Source organism: Cervus canadensis, chromosome 3 (assembly GCF_019320065.1).
Source record: "Cervus canadensis isolate Bull #8, Minnesota chromosome 3, ASM1932006v1, whole genome shotgun sequence".
Classification (NCBI taxonomy): Eukaryota; Metazoa; Chordata; class Mammalia; order Artiodactyla; family Cervidae; genus Cervus; species Cervus canadensis.
This window is the reverse complement of record NC_057388.1, coordinates 98,317,077-98,325,024: the sequence shown is the minus strand read 5'-3', so window position 1 is coordinate 98,325,024 and position 7,948 is coordinate 98,317,077.

Below are 7,948 nucleotides of genomic sequence, written 5' to 3'. Positions count from 1 at the left end.
ATCACACATAGTCAGAATAAAACCTTTTCCAATCCACTGTGTAACTGATTAAATACAGATTACAAGCATAAACAACGATATTCATTCCTCTGATACAATGATCTCAGAACTGTGATTTCTACGGTTACAAAATGGAGGCTAATCATTTACGAATGAAACAAGATGTACACTAATTACATGACTTTTCTGAGAAGGGTTTCCATACATTTCTAGGGTATCAGAGGTATCTTTATTTGAAACATGTCAACTAATATTCATGACATCTGTTGATATTATAAAGATACATCAAGAGTTCAGTGAACTGTCATTGTATTTTCCTTAAAATGCAAGTGACATAACTATTGAAAATGTGCATCTTACTCTAATATGTGGAATTACTCCCTGAACACTTACTTCATGGTGACCTATAGGGATGTTTGACATGAATGACTAACACCTCCATTTAAATGTTCAGTGTACATGCTACATCACTGTGTCCTTAATCTCCTAATGGAGAATAAATATAAATGATTTCTCTCTAGGATAGAAGGCCTTGTCTCATCTTTGAGCAGCAATCATCAAAAACATAACTTTGCATACACACTAAAAATGAAGCATAGCAGCATGGAGTAATTTGAGAGTTCAATAACATATCTTGGTTTTCAAATAATCACAAATCGTGTCAATATAAACAAAGATATATTGCTAATAACTGTACATTTCTAAATACCAACCCTTCATCTTGTGATCCATACTAACATATCAATTTTCTATGTTTTAACTATGGATTACTATCTACAATACTTCTCCTGAAGAGAACTTCAAAAAACAGGATTGATGAAATGCTTTCTAGGGTGCGGGCTTCCCTGAAAGCTCAGTTGGTAAAGAATCCACCTCCCACTCCAGTATTCTGGCCTGGAGAACTCCATGGACACAGTCCCTAGGGTTGCAGAGTTGGACACGAAATATGCATTTCTGAGATAGGGTGGCACGGGGTGTGTCATCCCCCAGCCATAAAACAATTGATATGAATACTGGTTTGTTAAGGTATTATCAGCCCAGGGTTTGAGAAGAGGAGAAAAGTTACTCTTAGGTGGAAACATTTTGAATAAAGGCAAATTCCAAAGAAAATACATAATTTCATTAAGATAGCTTAAGAAAAACCATTCCATGAGAAAAATGCATTGGTTTGCTCAAGGTTTGAGAAAAGTTAAGTTCGGGTGGAACCAGGTGTTGTGAGAGCAACACAGAATGTTAAGAGACACTTGCAGCCTATTTACTCCATTTGGAGACCCACAGCCTTCCTGCTTGTTACCCTCTCAGGGATGGGGTGAGGGGGTGTCTGTGGGCTCCTGAGCTTGGAAGTCTTTTTTGTCCCATTTCCTATAGGCAAGACTCTAACCTCCATGCCCTTTCCTAAATTCCAAACAGTGGATTCAAACAGTTGCTAATTGAGGAAGGAACAGTCATGAAACCACCTCAGTTCAGTTCAGTTGCTCAGTTGTGTCCAACTCTTTGCGACCGCATGGACTGCAGCATGCCAGGCTTCCCTGTTCATCACCAACTCCTGGAGCTTGCTCAAATTCATGTCCATGGAGTCAGTGATGCCATCCAACCATTTCATCCTCTGTCGTCCCCTTCTCCTCCTGCCTTCAATCTTTCCTAGCATCAGGGTCTTTTCCAACGAGCCAGTTCTTCGCATCAGGTGGCCAAAGTATTGGAGTTTCAGCTTCAGCATCAGTCCTTCCAATGAACACCCAGGACTGATTTCCTTTAGGATGGACTGGTTGGATTTGCTTGCAGACCAAGGGACTCTCAAGAGTCTTCTCCAACACCACAGTTCAAAAGAATCAATTCTTCAGCACTCAGCTTTCTTTATAGTCCAACTTTCACATCCATACATGACTACTGGAAAAACTATAGCTTTGACTAGATGGACCTTTGTTGGCAAAGTAATGTCTCTGCTTTTTAATATGCTCTCTAGGTTGGTCATAGCTTTTCTTCCAAGGAGCAAGCGTCTTTTAATTTCATGGCTGCGGTCACCATCTGCAGTGATCTTGGAGCCCCCCAAAATAAAGTCTCTCAGTGTTTTCATTGTTTCCGCATCTATTTGCCAAGAAGTGATGGGACCGGATGCCATGATCTTAGTTTTCTGAATGTTGAATTTTGTGTTTTTTTTGAATGTTGAGTTTTAAGCCAACTTTTTCACTCCCCTCTTTCACTTTCAAGAGGCTCTTTAGTTCTTTGCTTTCTGCCATAAGGGTGGTGTCATCTGCATATCTGAGGTTATTGATATTTCTCCTGGCAATCTTGATTCCAGCTTGTGCTTCATCCAGCCCAGCATTTCACATGATGTACTCTGCATATAAGTTAAATAAGCAGGGTGACAAGATACAGCCTTGACATACTCCTTTCCCAATTTGGAACCAGTCTGTTGTTCCATGTCTAGTTCTAACTGTTGTTTCTTAACCTTCATATAGATTTCTCAGGAGGCAGGTAAGGTGGTCTGGTATTCCCATCTATTTCAGAATTTTCCACAGTTTGTTGTGATCCACATAATCAAAGGCTTTGGCATAGTCAATAAAGTAGATGTTTTTCTGGAACTCTCTTGCTTTTTCTATGATCTGACAGATGTTGGCAACTTGATCTCTGGTTCCTCTGCCTTTTCTAAATCAGCTTAAACATCTGGAAGTTCATGGTTCACATACTGTTGAAACTTAGCTTGGAGAATTTTGAACATTACTTTGCTAGCAAGTGAGATGAGTGCAATTGTGCTGTAGTTTGAACAATCTTTGGCATTGCCTTTCTTTGGGATTGAAATGAAAACTGACCTTCTCTAGTCCTGTGGTCACTGCTGAGTTTTCCAAATTTGCTGGCATATTGAGTGCAACACTTTCACAGCACCATCTTTCAGGATTTGAAATAGCTCAACTAGTATTCCATCACCTCCACTAGCTTTGTTCATAGTGTTGCTTCCTAAGGCCCAGTTGACTTCACATTCTAGGATGCCTGGCTCTAGTCCAGTGATCACACCATCATGGTTATCTGGGTCGTGAAGATCTTTTTTGTACAGTTCTTCTGTGTATTCTTGCCACCTCTTCTTAATATCTTCTGCTTCTGTTAGGTCCATACCATTTCTCTCCTTTATTGTGCCCATCTTTGCATGAAAAGTTCCCTTGGTATCTCTAATTTTCTTGAAGAGATTTCTAGTCTTTTCCATTCCATTGTTTTCCTCTATTTCTTTGCATTGATCACTGAGGAAGGCTTTATCTCTCCTTGCTATTCTTTGGAATTCTGCATTCAAATGGGTATATCTTTCCTTTTCTCCTTTGCTTTTAGCTTCTCTTCATTTCACAGCTATTTGTAAGGCCTCCTCAGACAGCCATTTTGCCTTTTTGCCTTTCTTTTCCATGGGGATGGTCTTGATCCCTGTCTCCTGTACAACATCAGGAACCTCCATCCATAGTTCATCAGGCTCTCTGTCTATCAGATCTAGTCCCTTAAATCTATTTCTCATTTCCACTGTATAGTCATAAGGGATTTGATGTAGGTCATACCTGAATGGTCTAGTGGTTATCCCTACTCTCTTCAGTTTAAGTCTGAATTTGGCAATAAGGAGTTAATGATCTGAGCCACAGTCAGCTCCCAGTCTTGTTTTTGCTGACTGTATAGAGCTTCTCCATCTTTGGCTGCAAAGAATATAATCAATCTGATTTCAGTGTTGACCATCTGGTGAACCATCAGCACCATTAGGACCTTGTATTTTCACTGCCCAAGGCAAGGGTTCAATCCCCGGTCTGGGACTAAGATCCCGAAAGTCACCTGACATGGAGGAAAAAAAAACACACACACACAAAAATTTGAAAAAAAGAAAGAAAAAGGAAAAAAAAAATAGTGAAATAACAATTAAAACTGCACTGGGAAAAAAAAAAAAACTACACTGAAATGCTATTTCCCCACCCAATTGCTAATATCCCAAATTTTGATGACTAGTTGGATTGAGAAGGTGTTTGCAGGCAGGATCCTTCTACATTGTCAGTGGGTTCGCATATTGGAAGATGCTTTCGTCAAATCTGTAACTGTCATGGACCCCCATTCTCTTTGATTCAGCAATGCCAGTTTTAGGATTTATCCTGCAGGCGTCATCTCACATGTGCAAAATATCATATATAAAATATTAATTGAAGCACTAAAAGATTGTTAACAATTAATAGCCAAGGAGCAGAATGAGGGGTGAGCGGGTTAACTGGATAGAACATTCTAAGAGGAAAGGAGGGTGGGGATTCTGGCTAAAGTGACATAACAGTATTCTTAGCGAAGGCAGGTCAGGGCATGAGTATCATCTGAGATAGTGAAAGAAAGTGAAAGTGAAGTTGCTTAGTCATGTCTGACTCTTTGCGACCCAGTGGACTATAGTCTACCTGGCTACTCCATCCTTGGGATGTTCCAGGCAAAAATATTGGAGTGGGTTGCCATTTCCTTCTCGAGGAGATCTTCCAGACCCAGGGATTGAACCCAGGTCACCCACGTTCTAGGCAGACGCTTTACCATCTGAGCCACCACCTGATCAGATGTGGAGGGGGATCAGATACAGAGTATGGAGGATTCTGGCTAAACCAATTTAAGAGGATTCTTGCTAAAATTGTGGACATAAAAAAAATTGAGGCCTCATTGAAAAGTTTAGCGGGTCCTGAGCAGAATGTGGTCAAGGAGAGAATCTTTGTCATGCCCTTTTCTACTTTTAAAAATATTTAATCACATGACTGTATTATTGTAGTGTGTTTTTTTTTTTTTTTTTGCAATGCTACACAAGGCATGCGCGATCTTAGTTTCCCCAGTAGGGATTGAACCTATGCCCCTTGCAGTGGAAGCATGAAGTCTTAACCACTGGACCTCCAGGAAGTCCCACACAAGAAAACTTTTTTTATATAAACCAAAAAGTAACAAAGCATTTAATACAAAATAATCCACAGACTGTGGGAGAGGATACTTAGACTGAGAAAAGCAGGGAACCACTGACTTATGTGAAAATATAAAATGTTTTTACAGGAACCAAATAGTTATTCAAATTCCCTTTGAAAAGAAAATAACAGGAAGATTGATATTGGTGTTTATGGTGTAGAGTTTCCACATTAAGATTCTCAAAGTTTGTGCAACACAGTATCAAGTAGATCTGCTCACAGCAATAGAATCCTCTGTGACTTGGCAGGATGCCAGCCCTATCTCTTATACTTTCTTTAATTTTGTAGCACTCAGCAGACACCAATAAGTGGGATTGCTTCTGCTTAGGCCACTCTGTAGTCTTCCCTTTTAAATTAAAAAGTTCCTCTGGGAGAGAGCCTGACTTTCAGCATCAGTAGGGGAAGGAACACTAGCCCCACAGCTAAAATTCCCAAGATTCAGGCTCTCCTCTGTCACTCACAGCCTGTATGATCCTACACAGCATCTCTGCCTGTCTCTCCAACTTCATCTTCTCATATTTAAAGGGGCAACATCATCTGTGCTCGTCCATCTTCAGAAACTTACTGTGAAACAAAACAGACAAGGTGGGCGAAAGGCCTTTGAAAAGCTCCAAGTATTGTTCTGATGTAGGGCTGCCAGATAAAATACGGGATTCTGAGTTGTATTGGAAATTCAGACAAACAGCAAATGCTTTATGTATATATCCCATGCAATATTTGGGATTTGAAACTCAATTTGTTGTTTATATAAAGTTCAACTGAGCATCCTGTATTTTTTATTTGCTAAATCTGGCAACCCTTTTTGCTATCATATAACATCATCAATGAAAACAACAGCAAATACTTACCTAGCAGTTACTACGTCCAGGGACTGTTCCTTGAGCCATATATATATGTGTGTGTGTGTGTGTGTGTGTCTGTGTGTATCTATCTATATGTAAACTCACTAAATACTTATGAGGAAGGCGTACTACTAGACTTATTCCACCTGCCTTACTTAAGGCAGGAGTTCGCCCCGTGTCACCGGGCTACTATGTTCAGGCATAAAACTTGCTCATGATTCCTATATAACCTGTTTGGGTAGCACTGGCTCAGCAGAATCACTGATAAATGTTTTGTGTGTGAAGAAATGCATGAATTGCCCTTGTGCTAAAACGTTCTCCCAGAGAAAGAGATGACTCTTTGTTCATTATTCCTATTGGTATAGATGGTGAAACAAGACATAGTAACTTTTCTAACATCAGAGAATTCTCTCACCCAGAGCCCAAATATTTTATTGAGCAACTACTATATGTCACACATAGTTCTAGAGACTTGTGGTATATCAGAACAAAATAGGCAAAGATCCCTGGCCTTACAAAGCTTATATTCTAGCTAGGAGAAACAGACAAAAAAAAAAAAAAGCAAATTCTATAGTAATTAGAAGGTGAAAACTATGCAATAAGAAATAGAGCAAAGACTTCCCTGGCAGTCCAGTAGTTAAGACTGCAATTGCACTGTAGGGGGCACGGGTTCGATTCTTGGTGGGGGAACTAAGATCCTGCAGGCAGTGCAGTGTGACCCCCAACCCCCCAAAAATGTTGTTACTTAACAGGTAAACCCTAACAGATAAAAACTACCAGGAACACACCTGTAGTCCAACAAAGAGGTTAACTTGCTGCAGCAGGGGAGGCCACATGGGGGAGGAAGGTGGGCATCTTGGAAAAGGGAGCAGGGAGGGGCTTCTCACGGGATTGAAGCTCTTTTTGGATAACGGCACAAGCAGATGGAAGACCAGCTCTGGGTTGGGTGCTGTCGCGAGGTACAGCAGTTTAGCAAATGTGTATCTTATAAATCTTTGGGAGCTCAAGTAACAGGGAAGAGCAAAGTCTGACTCCATGTCGGATCTGATTCTTTGACTGAAACCTTGATTGTCATTGTTCTTGTTATTATAATCATACATTATGGCCTGCCTCAGGGAACCCTGTCCTCTGCCCAGAGTTACTAAAGTGGCTTTGTTCTGCTCATTGGGAGACAATCTGACCACGCCCACCTGTCAATGGCTGCAGGAAAAAAAGCGATTAACACAGCCCCTCCTATTTTGCAAGATAAAGCTACTTCCTCACCTCCTGTCTCTCCCTGTTCTATAAAAGAAACTGGTATCCAGGACCCCATAGGATGGTGTTTCAGAGACCTAGTCTGCTACCACCTCGGTCCACAGCTGATACTTTCCTATTCCTGGCCTCTACACCTCATCTCTCAGTTTATTAGCCTGTCATCAGCAAGCAGATCGAGCTTGGACCCGGTAATGGAGGGAGAAATGAAGCGGGGCTGGGCAAGTCATTAGTAAAAATGTTGCATTTTCTCAAAAGGGGATTGTCAGTCATTTTGCAGCCATGCTGTGGCCTTGAGGGAAACATTGTTTTCTGTTGGCTTTGCCACTGTCCTTGTTTGTGTCTGTTGGGTACATTGTGGTCTGATTATCAGTGGGGTGGATTTTCACTTTCTCAAGGTAAAGAAATTACGTAAAAAAGCAAATTTAAGGGCTTATGAAAAACTGCTCAGGATTTAGTATGCAGCATCTGAGTGGACCGGGAGCATTAACGGGGAGGTAAGAGTAAATACTTCTTAATTTTCCTAATTTTAGGAATAACTCTTTGAAGTTGGGATATTTCAGACAGCTTTTATTATTCAGTATCTATTAAAACTGTAGTGTGAAGCACACCGTTAAGGGTTTTACATGAACTTTAAGTTTCACAACCATCTTCAGAGATGTTGTGCTTCAGAGAGGTGTGGTTAGTGGCTCAGTTGTGTCTGATTCTTTGCGACCCCATGGACTGTGGCCCGCCAGATTCCTGTCCATTCGGATTCTCTCAGCAAGAATACTGGAGAGGTTTGCCATGCCCTCCTTCAGAGGATCTTCCCAACCCAGGGATCTTCCCGACCCAGGGACCGAAGCCAGGTCTCCCCCAGTGCAGGCGGATTCTTTACCATCTGAGCCACCAGGGGAGACTCTCTGGGGGGTAGGT